Source organism: Mixophyes fleayi, chromosome 4 (genome assembly GCF_038048845.1).
Source record: "Mixophyes fleayi isolate aMixFle1 chromosome 4, aMixFle1.hap1, whole genome shotgun sequence".
NCBI classification, from domain to species: domain Eukaryota; kingdom Metazoa; phylum Chordata; class Amphibia; order Anura; family Limnodynastidae; genus Mixophyes; species Mixophyes fleayi.
In genome coordinates, this window is record NC_134405.1 from 5898799 (window position 1) to 5918908 (window position 20110).

At 42.7% G+C, this 20110-nt stretch overlaps 3 protein-coding genes across 3 annotated transcripts in view; 2 read left to right on the plus strand and 1 right to left on the minus strand.

The window, feature by feature from the left end:
* The window catches only part of LOC142151019 (uncharacterized), a 570528-nt gene that overhangs the window by 393805 nt on the left and 156613 nt on the right, over nt 1-20110 (plus strand). The window lies entirely within an intron of this gene.
* The window catches only part of LOC142150997 (gastrula zinc finger protein XlCGF66.1-like), a 378789-nt gene that overhangs the window by 164395 nt on the left and 194284 nt on the right, over nt 1-20110 (minus strand). The gene's annotated exons all lie outside the window — the stretch shown is intronic.
* The window catches only part of LOC142149620 (uncharacterized), a 63205-nt gene continuing 62841 nt past the window's right edge, over nt 19747-20110 (plus strand). The window contains exon 1 of the mRNA XM_075204943.1: nt 19747-19822. The gene's annotated coding sequence lies outside the window, so the exon portion shown is untranslated. The remainder of the gene's footprint in view (nt 19823-20110) is intronic.

Consider the following 20110-nt stretch of genomic DNA (forward strand, 5'->3'; position numbering starts at 1 on the left):
GCCAGGTGCAAAGCTGTCTAATCTGAAGTGTTTTGAATGTGGTGAGCCAGGCCACTTTAAGGCAGAGTGTCCTAAACTACAGGAACCCATGGACTGTTCTGTAGCACATATTGGACCTGCATTTCCAAGCTGTTTTACCATGAGTCCCACATCAGGAAGTCCTTGTTTGTTCCGGGTGACTGTGCTAATTAACCAAAACCTTGTTCAGGCCTTGGTTGACTCTGGGAGTGAACTCTCATTGGTTTCCAGCTCTGCTTTACCCGAAACCATAACTTCTCGGTTGCCCAAAGTGAAAGTTCTTTGCGTACATGGCACAACAGAGGAGTATGAAAGAACAATACTACCAGTCACACTCAAAGACAAAACTGTTATGGTGGTAGCTGCCATAGCACCTAAACTGCCATATCCACTCATTTTGGGGCGAGACTTTCCACTGTTTAATGATGTCCTTGGTGAGCGGATTCGGCCGGACATGCCGGCAACTGATGCAACGGTCGGAAGCCCGGTCTTAAAGGAACCGCCTAAGAATCCACAACATCTGGACATCGATCTTTGGGAACCGCCAAACTGGAATGCCATCCTGGGAGTCACAGCAGGAGTTCCACAAAAGCATCCAACTGTGGGGAAACATGGACAGTCCAAACTAGCATTGGTCGGTGATGTCGCAGATGAGCCCACCCCGCCTGTCAGTGAGGATACGGACTGGTCCGCAATACCAATTTTGTTTCCTTTGCAGGACTTTGCTCGAGACCAACTTAATGATGCCACTTTGGAACATGCCTTTAAAAGTGTGACTAAGGTAAATGGGGTAGCGAAAGCCGCCCAGCCTGCAGAAGGTATACCATATTTTATTGTTAAAAATAATTTCCTGTATAGAGTTGCTAATGTACAGGGGGAAAAAGTAGAACAATTAATGGTTCCTCAGGTCCATGTAACCCTAGTGTTAAAAGCAGCACATACACATGTCTGTGGGGGACACCTAGGGGAGGATAAAACACGGGAACGAGTTCTGCTTAGGTTTTACTGGCCCGGTGTACACATGGCAGTGAAAAAGTATTGCCGGTCCTGTCCCATTTGTCAGAGAACCTGTCCCAAACCCATGTACAGGGCACCTCTCATTCCAATACCAATAGTACAAGTTCCCTTTGAACGGATAGCTATGGACCTTGTGGGGCCCCTGGAAAAATCGGCACGTGGGCACCAATATATACTAGTGGTGCTTGACTATGCAACCAGGTATCCAGAGGCAATTCCCCTACGAAACATAAAGTCCAGCACCATAGCTAAAGAACTTGTATTGATGTTTAGACACTTGGGAATACCCAAAGAAATTCTCACAGATCAGGGTACTCCATTTATGTCTAAACTGATGAAGGACATGTGCCAGTTGCTAGGGGTTACGGCGCTTCACACCTCTGTATACCATCCACAAACAGATGGCTTGGTGGAACAGTTTAACCACACATTAAATCACATGCTCAGGAAAGCAGTGGCTCAAGAGAAAAAAAGATTGGGACACTCTTATTCCCTATTTGATGTTTGCCATCCGTGAGGTACCTCAAGCTTCAACAGGGTTTAGTCCCTTTGAGTTATTAATTGGGAGACAGCCCAGGGGTATCTTGGATATGTTAAAAGAAGGGTGGGAGCAGCAAGGTCCCAGGGAGCCAAATCTGGTACAATTTGTGTCCCAAATGTATGAGAGGCTAGGAAAGATAGGGCCCATTGTGAAGCAACATGTAAAAGAGGCTCAGGAATGACAGAAGAAAAGTTATGACAAAAGTGCTGTTGTTCGATCTTTCAAGCCTGGGGACAAGGTCCTAGTCCTGGTTCCTACCCAGGAAAGCAAACTTTTTGCCCGTTGGCAGGGTCCATATGAAGTTCTAGAGGCTGTCGGTCCTGTCAATTACAGAGTCCACTAGTTAGGTAGGAGCAAATATATCATGTGAACCTCCTTAAACCCTGGCATGATGAGGAAACCTCTCCTCAGGTAGTGAGTACTGCCATTTAAAAGTCTGAAGTGCCCATATGTCACGATCTGCCTGCAGCATACTGCTTTGCCTGGCAGCTCCTAACCTGGACTATCAGACTTTGCTATTTTTGTTAATTCTATGTGTTAACAGCAGTACCTCCATTCACCAGAGGTGCTGCTATTGTGCTTTATTCTTGTGCTTGAGGAGTTAACCTTTCCGTTCACTAATTATCTCATGCACCTGGGTGTGTCTCATTCCCCTTATATATACCTGTCACTCCCAGCACACAGGGCTGGTTATTGTTGTTACACCCTGTGATTCTTCCTCCTGCCTTGTTCCTGTGATTATACTGCATTAGGATCTCAACATTCATTCTGCTGACCTGTTGTCCCATCCTGTTGTTCCTTTGCTCTGCTGTGCTTATGGTTTCATGCTGCCTGGATCTCTCCATATTACCACTTACCTTCATCAGCCATCTACCCGGTATTTATTCCTGCATGTTCCTGTATATTCAGCAATAAACTTCATGTGCTTTCACTTTCTGGCTCCTGAGCTGTACTTGTATTTGAACCGTGACACCATAGAGCCAGCCTTGTCCATTCAGCAGAGACAACAGACTGAAGAAATTATTCGCCGGAACAGGGATGTCTTCTCTTCCATTCCTGGGCGCACTACCTTAATCGAACACGACATTGTCACTGCGCCAGGAGTCATTGTCAAGCAGAAGCCATATCGTATTCCAGAAGCCAGACGGGTGGACGTGAGAAAGGAGGTCGAGAAGATGCTCCAGTTAGATGTAATTGAAGAGTCCACTAGTGAATGGAATAGTCCCATTGTGCTTGTCCCGAAACCCAATGGGACAATTAGGTTCTGCAATGACTTTAGGTGCTTAAACAGTATGTCGCAGTTTGATACCTATCCGATGCCACGTGTGGATGAACTAGTGGAAAATCTTGCTGGTAGCAATTATTTAACAACCCTTGATCTAACAAAGGGTTATTGGCAAGTTCCCCTGACTTCCACGGCCAAGCCAAAGACTGCATATTCCACCCCTGATGGTCTCTATCAATATAAAGTCCTACCCTTTGGGTTGCATGGGGCACCTGCCACCTTCCAAAGGGCTATGAATAAATTGCTACGACCTCACACAGCTTATGCAGCTGCTTACTTGGACGACATAGTGATTTATACCCCAGACTGGGGATCACATTTAGCCAAAGTTGAGGCGGTCTTAGCTTCATTACGGTCCGCAGGGTTAACAGCTAACACAGAGAAATGTGCCATAGCCATGAGAGAAGCCAAATATTTGGGGTACATTGTTGGTCGAGGGCATGTAAAACCCCAGCTAGACAAAGTGGAGGCAGTCAAAAATTGGACAAGACCAGAGAAAAAGTCACAGTTAAGAACCTTTTTAGGCTTAGTAGGTTACTACAGGCGGTTTGTAAGCCACTTCGCCACTAGAGCTGCTCCACTTACGGACATGTTAAAAAAAGTTGTCCAGATAGATTAACCTGGTCTGACTCTGCAGAAACCGCCTGGTCTGATATTCGGTTAGCTCTTTGTTCCTCCCCAGTCATACAAGCACCAGATTTTACCCCGAGGTTCTTCCTCCAAACTCAAACTGATGCTTCTGGTGTTGGCTTAGGTGCAGTCTTGTCACAGGAGAAGAATGGAGTAGAAAATCCTGCCCTGTACCTAAGTCGTAAGTTGCTTCCAAGGGAACAAAAATATGCCACTGTGGAGAAAGAATGTCTCGCCATAAAATGGGCTACAGAAGCTCTGCGCTATTAGCTCCTAGGCAGAGAGTTCACCCTAATAACAGACCATGCACCATTAAGATGGATGCAGAACAACCGGGAGGTAAATGCCAAGGTAACCCGCTGGTTCTTGCCACTACAACCTTTCAAGTTCTCAGTAGAACATAGGCCTGGGATTCTACACAAAAATGCAGATGCGTTGTCACGAAAATATGCGCTCCTCGCGAAGTCCACGTCCCCCTATTTGGAGACGCTAGGGGGAGGGATATGTAACAAAAGGAGGCATTTAGCTGGCAATATGCAGAGAAAGCAGGGAAGTAGAGTAAAACATTGGCACAGTTATGTACCTAGGTGGAGATTAAACCAGGTAAAAATATATGTGTAGTTTAAAATTGGTTTACTTACATGGTTTAAAAGCTGCTACATCTCAGCAAACAGACAGGGTGGGTCTGATAGTCTAAACAGAGCCAGGGATGGGCGTTTCCTTTTAAAGAGAAGGTGGGTGTGTCACCTGTCCATCAAGCTAGGCCTGTGGGAGGAGTGTCAGGTATAAAACCCTGCTTGTTTCATTGTTCAGGGAGATCAACGCTGGGCTAGCTGGCTGATCTGGACAGAGAGCTGGACTATGTATAGTAAGCGTTGAGGGTCTCCATAATTGCTGTGCAAGTATACGGTGTCAAAACATTGTTACCATCCTGACAATAAAGAACCATAAAAAGGAAGAAGTTGTACACGTGTGCTTCTGCAGTAGCGGGCTCTTGCCACACTACTCTAGAGAGTTTGACAGCTGTAAACAGACACACCTACCACCAGCAGTCACAGGTCTGCTACACACTCACACACGTCCAGAAACGGGGAATATAGGCACTCATAGGTGTCCGAGTCATATTAACCCATCAAATATACATTTTATGCAGCCAAACGTACACTGAACAAGGGCCGAAGGTCCAGAAGCATGAGCATAGGGGTGATGTAGATGTAAATGGTCGTACAAAGCTTACAGAACAAATGAGGTCAAGTTTAAAGATTGTGCATATACAAGTTAAAACAAGTGGGATATGTGTGTACATAATAATAAGGTCTCACATCCTTCGAAGTTACCAGAAATCCATGTCTCCAGTTATACACGCGGCACTGGAGCTTCTGGGCCAGCTCGTTTTCTGCCATGGGAACCAGTGAGGGCAGCGAGAGGACGGGAGAGGTGCACAGAAGTGCTCGCTAACCAGTGTGTCCAAGCCCAAAAAGAAGCGACAAGCGGCAGCCTAAAAAAAACCCGCAACCCGGGAAAAAAAGAAGCCAAATTCCACTTGTTATAAGCGGAATTTGCAACTATGCACAGAGCACTTTTAAATGGACTCTGTAACAGCCGCCTCTGGCATCACACGGGGATTAAACTTTAACATAAGAGCGGTGCCAGGGCTAAAAATGATACAATGTTAGTCCCAAAACACTAACTAGCCCATCTATAGCCAATAAATATCTCTAGTTTGTCTAGTTTACAAAAGAAAATCGGTATGTGGGGAAAGCACAGCCATATTTGTGCTCACAAGTGAAGCCAGTACACCCAGCACAAGACTCTATCTGACATGCGCAATGTTATGAAATTTTCTGAAATCCCCTATCTTTAAAATGGGGCATGATTTACCAAATTGTAAAAAAAACCTGTAACTTTCTCAAACTTGTGAACCCTCAAAGGCACTCCTCAGCCCTAATAGATTTCTAACAAAACTTACCGCGTGTCTTTAAACACCCTGTACACCGAGTTACGCTCCCCCCCCAAAAAAAGAAAAACGGCGACTTTTGTGATACAGGAAGTGGGAAAAAACCGAACAGAGTTTGAAATTTAGATTGTTCCTAAATTGTAATTTTTTATTCTTTTTTTCTGAAATTTCACAAGCGCCACCTGTGGACAGTTCTCCATTTGCTTGCCAAATTTCAGTTTAATAGCTTTAATACATCTTAAGATGTAGACCCTATAACACTGTGCCCCCCTCTCACAGATTCCCTATGGCAAAATGACGTCTTTTAGATGTAACCTTAACATAAGGGCACTACTGTGCCCTTATAATATATATATATATATATATATATATATATATATATTAACCTGACTTAAACACCCCAATGTGTTTTATGCCGTCGTAGTGAGAAAACTAACAAGTCCCACTCGTGACTCACCAGGAACCAGCAAGCAGATCATAGCTTGCTCTCAGCAGACAGGGAAGATTCTCTGAAGTAACTCCATCCTCGTTACTGAATTGCAGTCCTCCTCCCCCATCCTTGTGTTAAACAGCAGACAGTGTCTGAGGTCACTATTGCCTTATTTTATGCACGACACTTACAAACCTTGCTCGTGTCCTGAGTCCCCCTCACCCTCCCTCACGATCTCCCTGCTCACCGTGTGTGTATCTGCTCTGGTAAGAGATAACCAGTCAATTGTTCTGCTTTCCAGACGGCTGCCGGCAACGCCCTCCCAGCATCAAATTGATAGAGTTGTGGGAATGTCAAACAGCTGTGTTTAAGTTAAAGCACACATATATAAACACCAGTTATAAATGATCCTCCTGTGTAACAGTTCATTATACACCAAGATCCTAATGTCAAACCCTGGAGGCAAAGCCGCGGATATCAACTTAGAAGACAGGAAAGTGTTACCTTTCCCCACTTCCAGTACCTCCCTCCCTTCTTCAAATGATGCCTCTTTGCTAATTGAGTGAGGTCCCTGGGACGAGGAGAGGGTAACAGCAGGAGGAGAGGGAGCGATAACACTGATCAGTGCAGAAACCTTAGAGCACTTTTAAATTTCCTGCCCCTCAGCTCAGTGCAGTAAATAAATTAACTGACGTCACTGAGGAGCGGGAAGTTTAATAAACTCTCTGTGACACAGCCCTTCTGGCACCAAACTGTGAAATAATGGCGGTGCCAGGTCCAATAACACTACAGGGTGCCCCCTCTCACTCCCAAAACACCAACCAGCCCCCGTGTACCAGGCAAATATGTCTAATTTCTCCCACTCACAAAATGAAATTTCTTAGCGAGAGAGTCAGTCAGCCATATTTGTACTCGCAAGTGAAGTCAGTATGAGTACACCCAGCACACACCTCTATCTGACATGCGCAACGTTATGAAATCCCCTATCTTTAAAATGGGGCATTATTTTACCAAATTGTAAAAAAACTGTAAATTTCTCAAAGTTTTAAACCCTCAAAGGCACTCCTCAGCCCTAATAGCTTTCTAACAAAATAGACCCCATGACTTTAAACCTCCTGTACACCGGGTTACGCTCTTCCGAAAAACCCAGAAAAACGGCGACTTTTGCAAAACAGGAGGTGGGAAAAAACAGCGAGATTTTTTAAATTTAGATTATTCCTAATTTGTCATTTTTTTATTCTTTTTTTCTGAAATGTGGCATACGGCATCTGTGGACAGTTCTCCATTTGCATGCCAAATTTCAGTTTAATAGCTTTAATACTTTTTAAACCACTATGCCCCCCCCCTCTCACAGATTTCCTATGGCAAATTGATGCCATTGTATATCTATAATATAAAAGCCTAGTGGTATGTGTCTGTGTGGGAAAAAAACCAAAACAAGCTGCAGCGCCACCTGCTAGGCGGAGTTATACACTGACCTACTAAATTCTTAGCATTATCTAATATATAAAAGAAAAAACTATTTTCTCAGAAAGGGCTCATCCAATTGACCTGAAATTTGGTATACTGACATTATTTGACAAAAAAATTAGAATAGTCAGTTCCATCATCCCCCCTTCCCCCCGTGGGAGGGGTAGTAAAGGCTAAATTTACGCGTTAAGGGCTCAAACTCATTTTTGTGAGGTAATTTTACCTCATGAACACACATTAAAAAGGGCACTTGCGTCGGGAAGTAACACTCTTCCCCTAAGGAGGCCTGACCTAGGCCCAAATGCATGACAAGAACCTTTTTAAGACCTTAAGTAGCTTGATTTGACTAGAATGCATGAGTATCATGCACGGGTTAACATACATATATACATATATATATATATATATATATATATAGGATATATAATTTATGAGCACTAAGCCCTGTAGGTCTGAATGCAATGTATATGACACAGTTCTTTTTTGGTCATTATTATGTATTGAATGCATAAGTGTGATGTATTCATACATTGTTTTTCAAATTGCATCTTTCACATACATTGCTGATGTTTTAAATTATCTAATTGTTTTTTATTTGGTATTTTTATTTCATGCAATATCCATGGGAGAAATGAAAACATATCGATGTACAGATACATGAGAGAAAACCTGTATTTTCTTTGAGTATCGCTACTCCGAGATCTTCAAAAAAGAATGTTGTTCGTTTTGGAACAATAAAGTTATTTGAAACCAAGCCTTGTTTTCATTCTGCACAGCCGTGGACACTATCGGAAGTGCATGAGTGCCGGTGATATGATGGGCGGAGATGTAGATAGAAGGATCCTTTATAAGGACACTTTAACTGATATAGTTAGCCTTGATAAAGACCCGTGTTGCTTTGGGGTCGAACCGCGTTGGCTGATACGGACCCGGAACCCAACTTCCCTTTGACCAGTGGAGGACCTGAATTTGGAGTAATATCTTTCTGTGTGTCTCTTGCCTATGGAAGTCTGGTACGAGTCCAATTCAGCAGTCGTATTGTCATTGAGCTTCGTTTTTGGTTAAGTGTTTTTTCTGTTTTTTTTGTTTTTATTCTATTAAACGTTGATGGTCATTAAGAAAATGCACTAGGTCCATCTCTGTTTTTTTCTTCTTCATTTACTCCGCAACACACATGTATGGGGGGGAGGAGTTAAAAGTTGAGAGCTGATGAAAAAATGTTATCTGGAAAGTCATATGTGAAGGCACATTATTTTATGGATACCTGTAAGCACATACCCTAGAGGGGCTGAATGGAAATTCCATCACCTGGTGTATCTTGAGTGACATTTGTACACGGAGAAATAAGGAGGGTGTGGGACTTATGGTAGTGGACTCAGTGTGTGTAAATTTATGGATGTATTACACTATTTGGTGTATATTATGTTCTTTTACATGTGAGTCCCGAGACATATTATGGGATTTCATTCATTTGAGTAGAAAACTAGATGCTAAATAACAAAATTCAAGTTGAATATTTTCCTATGTGCAGAGGAAAGAAAAGGGGAGTACAAGTGTATGTATCACCTTTCTTTATTGTTATATAAAGTTATTGGAATAAGAGTGGATATTCTAGATACCAACACAGCTGAATACCTTAGTGAAGCGCCAAGTCAGGATTTTACAATTGTTATATGTTAGATCTAATCTACTGACATATAACATGGCTTAAACATTGCAACATTGAAGAAATTTAAAAAAAAGTGTTTCTCCTGTATGGATATTATGGTGATACAAAATGAGAACTTGCTTATGATATATATGCTACATTCAGATCCTCAAGGTAACTGTCTTGTAGGAATACAGTTTTCATTTTTTATTAAAATAATTGCGACCTTAAGAACATTTAAATGGTTTCTCCCCTGTGTGAATCATCTGATGTGTTTCAAACGTTGACTTTCGGGTAAAACACTTGCTACATTCAGAGAATTTAAATGGTTTCTCTTCTGTGTGAATCATCTGATGATTAATCAGTTGTGATTTATATGTAAAATGTTTTTCACATTCAGAGCACACATAGGGTTTCTCTCCTGTGAGATTCATCATGTGTTTGATATGTGACGACTTTGTTCTAAAAAGTTTTTCCTATTGATAAAATTAAATTAGCCTGTGTTAGGACTCTGGATTTTAAGAAGGAACCAACGTCTGTAGTATATAGGACTTGTAGGTCAGTATTTATTGGAACACTCAGATGTTCAGAGAACAAGGTCCTTTCCCCGACTTCTTCCGTTTTACTGGGACTTCATCCTGCTCATTGATTACCCTGAAAGGAAAAAGTATGTTCATATTTAAAAGCCTAATGATTAATTTAATCAATCTAACTTATTTAAAGTAGTGTTATATTGTGTAAGTAAAATAAAATATTTTATACACAAATATAACCCAGTCATTGACCATTGTTTTAATTTGTGTGTACGGTGCTGTGTCCCCATTGCCAGTCAAATGTGACGTAGAGAATGAGATCCTCCTGCTGCAGATAACAATAACTAATAAGATAATATACATGGTCTATAATGGATTCTGTAACTATTTGTATAATCATCATATTCTGACCTCAGAAAGCACCGATTATATGTTACTGAGCTCCTGCACGGACCATACATGGGTAACACATGCCACTAATCCTGTCACACGTGTGGTCAGTCCATGCACCAGGATGCAGCATGTTTTCTGCACTCATCATACAAAATGGGAATAATGAGAACATCTTCCTGTCATTCTGCTCAGTTCTACAACAATACAATATCCACAAGATAATATCTACAAACATTTGTGTATCATTATCTTCTTATGCAGAATATATATGGGGACTATCTTCCGTGCAGCATAGCTGCTCAGACCTTCAGTTGTATAGACTGCATGTGTGTATTCTAGTGATCACACAAATCTGAGAATTAGCAGCTCCACCATTGTGTGAGTGACAGTAATCTCTCTCTACACTGAATCTGTAGCTAACCACAGGATGTGATGACATATCATGTGTGTATTGTGTGAGTGACAGTAATCTCTCTCTACGCTGAATCTGCAGCTAACCACAGGATGTGATGACATATCATGTGTGTATTGTGTGAGTGACAGTAATCTCTCTCTACGCTGAATCTGCAGCTAACCGCAGGATGTGAAGGCATATCATGTGTGTATTGTGTGAGTGACAGTAATCTCTCTTTACACTGAATCTGCAGCTAACCACAGGATGTGAAGGCATATCATGTGTGTATTGTGTGAGTGACAGTAATCTCTCTTTACACTGAATCTACAGCTAACCACAGGATGTGATGACATATCATGTGTGTATTGTGTGAGTGACAGTAATCTCTCTCTACACTGAATCTGCAGCTAACCGCAGGATGTGAAGGCATATCATGTGTGTATTGTGTGAGTGACAGTAATCTCTCTTTACACTGAATCTGCAGCTAACCACAGGATGTGATGACATATCATGTGTGTATTGTGTGAGTGACAGTAATCTCTCTCTACACTGAATCTGCAGCTAACCACAGGATGTGAAGGCATATCATGTGTGTATTGTGTGAGTGACAGTAATCTCTCTCTACACTGAATCTGCAGCTAACCACAGGATGTGCTGACATATCATGTGTGTATTGTGTGAGTGACAGTAATCTCTCTCTATGCTGAATCTGCAGCTAACCACAGGATGTGCTGACATATCATGTGTGTATTGTGTGAGTGACAGTAATCTCTCTCTACGCTGAATCTGCAGCTAACCACAGGATGTGATGACATATCATGTGTGTATTGTGTGAGTGACAGTAATCTCTCTCTCTACACTGAATCTGCAGCTAACCGCAGGATGTGATGACATATCATGTGTGTATTGCTCAAGGAACATGTCCATTATGGCAGATGCCTCATAATTTCACTGCTTTTTGTAAGTGGAAGAGTTTCAATAGTTTTCTTAAAATTTAGATGGTGCGTAAGTGTAAGAAGCCTTAATCGGACATGTTTAACCGTAAATTTTCTGTCAATGGAATATCATAGCTTTTTGTAAAGTTAAAATATTTATATTAAATTAAGAAATATAGAATTTGAAAGCAGATAAGAACCACTTGCCCCATCTAGTTTCCATTATATTTCTTAATCCCTAATAACCAACATGTTAAAATTGGTCTATTATATTAGCCGCTACCACCTCTGTTAGATGCCTATTCCACCAATCCTCTACAGTTTTGGTATAGTAATTTTATGTCACATTTCCTCTAAACCTATCACCCTCTATCTCCAGTGCATGGTATTTCTCACACATACCGCCTTTCCCAAAAGATTTTGATCACATACAACCACCCCACCATCTTTTCTTTCACATTTCCCCCTGCCCACCAGATTGTCTCACACATTCCCCCCTGCCAACAGATTATCTCACACATACCCCCCTGCCCACCAGATTGTCTCACACATACCCCCCTGCCCACCAGATTGTCTCACACATACCCCCCTGCCCACCAGATTGTCTCACACATACCCCCCTGCCAACAGATTATCTCACACATACCCCCCTGCCCACCAGATTGTCTCACACATACCCCCCTGCCAACAGATTGTCTCACACATACCCCCCTGCCCACCAGATTGTCTCACACATACCCCCCTACCCACCAGATTGTCTCACGCATACCCCCCTGCCAACAGATTATCTCACACATACCCCCCTGCCCACCAGATTGTCTCACACATACCCCCCTGCCAACAGATCTCACACATACCCCCCTGCCCACCAGATTGTTTCACACATACCCCCCTGCCAACAGATTGTCTCACACATACCCCCCTGCCAACAGATTATCTCACACATACCCCCCTGCCAACAGATTGTCTCACACATACCCCCCTGCCCACCAGATTGTCTCACACATACCCCCCTGCCCACCAGATTGTCTCACACTTGCCAATTCCAAGTGCACCTGCTTTGTTATCACATCACTCCCTGTCAGCCAGCTTTTCTCACAAGTCACCACCTGCTGCTCACAAGATTTTCTCACACATCACACATATGTGCACCAGATTTTCTTATACACATGTACCAGCTTTTCTTACACATCACCCTCTGCACACCAGCTTTTATCTCACGACACCCCCTGCACACCAGCTTTTCTCACAAAGATCACCCCTGGGCACCATCTTTTGTTTTACATGCCACAGTTAAAGTTGAATTTATAATAATAGATACAATTCATAGTGTGCAACCTGATTTGCAATATAGATCATTATTATTATTGTACTTATATATATTGTTGATTTGGATATAGCCAATGAAATACTTTCTGAACTATTAATATTATTAACATTCAAAATGGCTGTTGCACATGCACCAGAATGTAGATTCGTGAAGCAATGGTGATTCAATGTAACTTCTTTGTGTGACCTCAGCAGTGACATCACTTTGTAAGACACACCTACCATTGTAAAAATGTAAATCATGGCCTCCCGTGAGAGAGCTCTCTCACTCTATGGAAGCATGGGCTGTAGACAGCATTGAAACTGAATTGTACTTTTTGCTGTAACTTAAAAATGTGATAACTAAACCTCTATTTGCTGCAACATCTACAATTGGAATGGACAATACATTTATTTTACTGGCATCAAAACCACCTTCTGCGCATCAGCTTTTCTGCAAACACAGAAGGTATCACCGCACCAGGTATTCACTTCCCCATAACATAATTTTCTATTGACTTAGTCTTGTTTTACAACTGATGGTCATTCGGTGGTGCACCCAGAACATTACATATATATATATATATATTACAATTCCTTATAATAATTATGTGTCCAGCAGCAGTACTAAAAAAAAAGGTACTATTTCAATAGTCATTCAGTGTCTCATTTCATAAGCTACAATTAATGAACATTACTGCTACTGAATGTAGTGGGCTTTTGATTTTATCCTCCCTAAAATACACCCTTCCTCGGTTACACACTAATAGAGTAACTGTCTCAAGCTTTAAATAGAGAACCGCTGCACTTCTGTGGTGCTCATGTGAATTCTTAAGGTTTATTGCAGAGTGCCTGTCAGACTCATGTTAATTATTGGCAGAGAAAAATGTTCTTTTCAGACATATTCTTAAGGGTAAGTCATTATCCCCTTAGGACTTTCAGTATTTCCTATTCCTGGCTTACTAACTCTTGTTTCTACTCACTGGTCTGAACTAGATAATATGGAGACACATAGCCAGGTGACACCACCGTGCGTTTCAGTACTCGCTTTATCAAGGATTTGTAATTACAACCCCTCTGGGCTAATTATGTCCATAGCCTTTTTATTGAAGTACACACTGACTAAAGGTCAAGTAAATAGAGAATTTGAATATATCAAAGGGAACAGGATTCCATTACAAAAAAATATTTGGAGAGCAAGGGATGAAATAAAAATCTCTCTTCTGTATTTGCAACTCTTTATTGTTAGGAACTAAAATTCAGCTGTTATAATTTGCAGCAATGGGTATTTTAGCACTCTATTAAAGATATAGACAGACTGCTATGCATCAGTGTGCTGGATGGACTACAGATTACCGTTCTGGCAGTAACTCAAACATTTCATCATAATAAATATTATAAATATTATATGTCACCACCTATGCACCAGCTTTTCTCACAAATATGACCTCTGCACACCAGCTTCTTCATGTCACACCCTGTGCACCAGCTTTATTCACACGTGCCATCCCCTGCGCACCAGCTTTACTCACAAATATCACTCCTGTGCACCAGCTTTTCTAACACATATTACCCCCTGCACCCAAGCTTTTCTCATACATCACCCCCTGCATGCCAGATCTTCTCACATGTCACCCCCTATGCAGCAGCTTTTGTTTCACTTGCCACCACCTGCACACAAGCCTTCTTAAAATTTCAGCCCCCGTGCACCAGCTTTTCTTACACTTGCATACCCCCGTGAACCAGATTACCTCTGACATTACCCTATGCACACAAGCTTTTCTCACATATATCACCCTTGCTCAATATTTTTCCCACACATTCTATCTGCTGTGCACCAGCTTTCTTAGCACATGCAATCCACTGCACACCAGCTTTACTACCACATGCCATCCCCTGCACACCAGCTTTCTTCTCGCATGCCAACCCCTGAACACCAGCTTTACTATCACATCTCTCCCCCCCCCCCCCCCTGTCAGACATCTTTTTTCTCACATGCTCTCCACTGGCCACTTTTTTAGCCTTTGTGAATACTGAGCATCTCATTACATTGTTCCCCATTTTGTATTAATATTCCCTGGACCCCATCTCATCAGATTTTATCACTCAGCTCCCAATCTGTATTTAGCCCCTGACCTTACCCGTAACAACCAGTGGTCATGTTTCAGATGAAAATAATCCTGACACGAAAATCCTGATACTGTAAATACGGACGTGGAGAAAATACCTACAGCGTAAATACTGAAATGAATAAAACACCTAGACAGATAAAATACCGACAATGAACAGTCAAAATTCCGATAGTCACAATGCCAGCATTAAAATGGCAATGCAACCCGTTGACAGTAAACTGTGAAAATAAATAGATAAATGTTTTTAAAAAAAAATCGGGGGGACAAACAGAGTCAGATCTCCCAATTTCCCTCCAACCAGTCCTAGGTGTAGCCAGCTGGGGCTGGTGGCACTATTGCAGGGGAACCAGCAGCAGAGGGTCCCCCTGCCATGATGCTAACTAGCCCCAGGCTTGTCAGCACGGTGCTGAATTCCCTAGGGAGTTGGGGTCAGCAAAAAAATGTGGGCCACCTCCCTAGGGGTAACCAGCCCCCTACTGACAGCACTAGGGCTCTTCCCATACCCCTGGGCGGTGGGTGTGGGGTAATAAATATGTATAAATAAATTAATTACAAACAATTTTACATTGGTGAACTACAGGTCCCAGCAAGCCCAAGCTGCCTTGAACAGTCTGGGCAAGTTGGTGCTTGTAGTACTATAAGTACCAGCATACCCACGGCTGCAGGGCATGCTGGCACTTGGGGAACCACATAGAAATAACTTATTGCAGAAATGTATTTAAATTAATAGCGCAGAGTGACAATTTATGTAATTGCAAATGTATCGATTTTTTTTATATTGTGTTGCATTTCTGTATAGGATGTTGTATTTCTGTATAGGAAATGCTTTTTTGCAACTGACCCCATGTTAATCTCATGTTAATTAGACCTTTTCATCTCAGTAGCCAACAGGTCTTTTCAGTCTTAAAGCACAGGAAGGTGGTATCCTGCTTTGTTAAAAAGATAGCATTATGTAATATCATCATTCCATCTGTAACTCTTAAAGACCACTAGTACCACAAAGTGGCATTTAACTGTCCTCATAAGGGCTACTTGAGCTAATAAAACATCACTGCTTCAAGAACCTGCTTTGATAACTATTTACCCTGTTGAAATTCCTGTGACCTACAGATTAGACCAAATCTAATCCGTTATCCGGCTGTTCTGATGTGGAGACCCAATATTCGAGTACCAACGTTCTGTCTGCTACCTTGCAGCTCTGGCCAGTGGGATAGGCCAGGGGGGAACCATCCACAGCAACCCTGATCTGAAGGAAGAGGTCAGGGATACCAGCCCAGGTGCCCAACGAAGGGGTACACCAGCAGCAAAAGTTACCCAGATGGAACCAGTTCTAGGCGCCGATGTAGGAGTCTAGTGGTGGCAGCATCGTAAGCACCTCCTACCGTGTTTAGAGGGGCGCAATTTGGGATACAGAAAGGGGATGGTAACAAGGCAAGCGCAGCCAGTCCCCAGTAACAGCAGACAGCATAGGCGGTCCATACGGTCACAGATTTCTGGTGGCAGCGGTAGGATAACCCCAGGCAGCCTTTCATGCACCAGTCAGGAGAGCCGAGTTATTCAGGAGAGGAATAACTGCAGCCAGGAGAACAGGACACCCCTCTTCTACTCACCTCCAAAAGCAAGTATCCAACTGTGGCTGGATCACTTATAACTTATTGTATAAATTTAAAGGAAAAAGAGCAGGGTGCTTATTTATATAGTTGCAAATATACTGGTTTTGTTGTATCGTGTGGCACTTTGTATAGGAAATGCATTCATTTTGGAGGTATTGATTTGGAATGTATTATGCTAGGTGAGGAAATGTGTATTCAGTGACTGTCTGAGACAGGTAATCTCATGTTAATTAGACCCTTTTCATCTTAGTGACCAACACGTTTGTTTAGCCTGTATAGAGAACAGGGGGCTGTTGCCGTTCTGTCTGGTGTGGGTTATTAGCCTGCATCTCAGACCCATGTTTGAATAATGAAAGCAGCAAGTGTAATTATTGTTAACTTTGCATGGTATGTAAATCCATGTTCTGGGAAAACATATTGCATCCTGATACTAAAAATAACTCAGACGTGTTGGGGCAAGGGAGGATCAGGGGGTGGCGTCTCCCCCTGCTGAAATGTGTGTCAGAATGTGTATAAAAAGCGAGCTGTTTGAGCATGTAATGTATCATACCATCTGTACCTTTCTGGATCTCGCTAGTTCCTTCAACTAGTGGCTGTAACTGTCCTTATTAGGACACTTGAGCTAATAAACATCACTTGCTTCAAGAACTTGCTTGACAACTTCTTCCCTGCTGTAAATTCCTGTGACCTACAGATTAGACCCAAATCTAATACGTTATCCTCGCTGTTCTGAGGTTAGACCCAGCTCCTAGTACCACCAATCTGCCCGCTACCCATCAGCTCTGGCCAGTGTGAAAGGCCAGGGGGAACCATCCACAGCAAACCTGATCTGAAGGCAAGAGGTCAGGGGTACCAGCCCAGGTGCACAGCAAGGGGGTACACTAGCAGCGACAGTTACCCAGAAGGAACGCGGTGCTGGATGCTGGTAAGGAGTCCAGTGGAGGCAACATTGTAAGCCCCTTTTACTGCGGTTAGAGGGCGCATTTGGAAGAAGGAAATGGTGGCAAAGTAAGCCCAGCCAGTTCCCTGCAACAACAGACAGGGTGGCACAGGCGGTCAGTCCTGTCACAGTACTATATAACTGACTTGTGTATAATGAGCATCACCTTGTTATGTGCATACTGTGGTTAGACTGAGTATTTCATGCAGGTGATATTATAATCACAGAGTGTTACCTACTGAAAATAAAGATTTTCTGAGTTCCATATATTTCTGTACACTGGATGTCATATGACAAGCTAATCTGTATAGTAATTATAGTATAAGTATCACTAAATATGTTCTATACTATAATTTCTCAATGTGTAAGGTTTCATAGTATGTTGTGCCATTGTGTGAATTTCTGAAGCATTATTGTCCATTAAATGATATTGTGATACAGAGCATAACCCTCTATGAATACAGTGACCCTAAGTAGTGTGACACAAGGTACAGCTCTTGTGGGATACAGTGACATTTACATCATTCTATGCCAAGTGTCATACAACACCAGCTGCTTCTAGCCACTATGATTCATCAAGGAACGCATTCTGAGCGCAAACCCGCCTTTAGTATTAAACACACGGATATCGGCTTTACGCGCTCCCAGATTCATCAAGGCACTTATCTAAAGATATGTGCGCAAATGAATTCGGGTCTAGGTCTGCTGTGTTGTACTACGCAAGACACTGCAGGATACGTCCAATACCTATGTGGATTATAAATATACATAAGAACACATGGAAAAAATAAATATTAAATGAATGTCGCCTGGTAATAACAGGCATTAGTGATAAAACAGTTACATAAGTCTTATTTTTTATTTATTTTTTTCCCTCCATCAAAAACATTTATTAGGATGATATTAATGTCCGCTGACCATAAAATACATTGTTACAGCTGCTCCCGATTGCAGACATGTTAGAGCATGCACACGCTACTGACATGAGTACTGATCAGGACTTAGACTAGACCTGTAACTGGAGCAAGAGATACGGCAGAAGAACAAATAACTTCTAGACACCCAGAGCTTAGTGAGGACGTGTCTGCGTGTGCTTGAGCTTGGCTCACCCTTACTGTAAATTCACTCCGGCAGAGAGCCCTTCCCCCGCCCCGTTCACTCCCCGAAATCGTGGGCTGTAGTAAGTGTCTGTACAAAGACAGAGCAGACAGGGCTGTGCTTACTGGTGTATGGGCTGCTCTGGAGATACGTAGATTGATTCTGCGTACAATACGCTCAAAATCAGCAGATACGTGCCTGGATTAATCAGGTCCTATATATGAAATACAAATTTAAGTAGAGTGTGATAATGCAACAAATAGTAACAGGAACCACACCAGATTATGGGGTATATTTAACAAGCGATGAAGAGACAAAATACTACCGTAAATGCTGGCAAAAGGCTCATTAACCACTGTCTATTATTTAACAAACAGTTTTCCTAATTGCCAGCGCTTATCGCTTTCTCCATAGACCTCTATGGGGACAGCGGCATTGGGCAGTTATTAAGCTTGGAGAAGCTTTATATCCCGGGATGGGGTGACTGTTACATTGTGATCCAGCTGAAGCCTCTCCCGCTGGGCTGGATCACTGACGGGTGATGGTGTTATGTGCAGGCGTATAGCAGCAGCGTTAGGCTGCCAGTGAAGAAGAAATAAGCTGGGGGATCAGGTCTCCCAGAGCAGCCCCAGCTGGTAAATTGCAGCAGTATTCAGCGGTACATAATGACTGTAACAGCATTGTGGTAATAAATAGACCCTTATATTGTAATAAAAATACAATGTTATCAGCTGTATCTGTCACAATAGTACAATGATATTGAGTTCTACAGACCAGCAGCCTCTGTCCCTTTCCAGGCACTACCCACAATGCTCTACCTTATTGTTTAAGCCATCACATGTGCTGCACACAGGAATGAGGGGACCACAGTGCTCTCCCCCCTCCTCTGGGTGTGCTGTGTGACTTCAGGGGGGTATAGTGGGAGGTGTGTGGGGCAGAGATGAGGGGAGTCTGTGGGTTTAATTAATGAATGTAATCACAAGTAAATAAATAGTTACTATTGTTGTATTGTCCTCAGTGCAGAGCAGCGGCGGCCATTTTCCCGTAGTCTCCCAGCACAATACGGGTCTTATGGATCTATCAGTAGTGACGATACAGAGGGGGCGTGGCCAGAAAATCCTAAATCCTAAACTAACATCCATCCAATGTATCTCTGGACTCACTAATGTACTTACACTGATCCATGCAGAATATAACACAGAGCTGACACATGAAATGTTATCTGTACACTGCCCTCACCTGCTCACAGCTCTGTTATTACCAGAGAAACCCCCTCACTGCACACACTGGGGGCTCTTACTAGCTGCTGTATATGGAGGACTGATGGCAGCTCTCCAGGTTCTAAGATGGCGTCTGAGAGAGCATGCGGCCACGCCCCCTCTGTGGCGTCACTGGTGATAGAGTTGTAAGACCCGTATTGTGCTGGGAGACTACGGGAAAATGGCCGCCGCTGCTCTGCACTGAGGACAATACAACAATAGTAACTATTTATTTACTCTTGCTTACATTTATTAATTAAACCCACAGACCCCCCTCATCTCTGCCCCACACACCTCCCACTATACCCCCCTGAAGGGGAGGGCAGTAGAGATAATGGGTGAGGGCCCCTAGTCTCCCAGACTGGGTGTTACAGATATACCGGCCCCAGTGGCTGCTACATAGAAGGTGATGATTATCCAGATGGTCCTCACTACAATGCACGGACACTATTACATAGAGCCCCAGTCTGTGCTCTATATTCTATATATTGTGTTTGCACCCAACAACA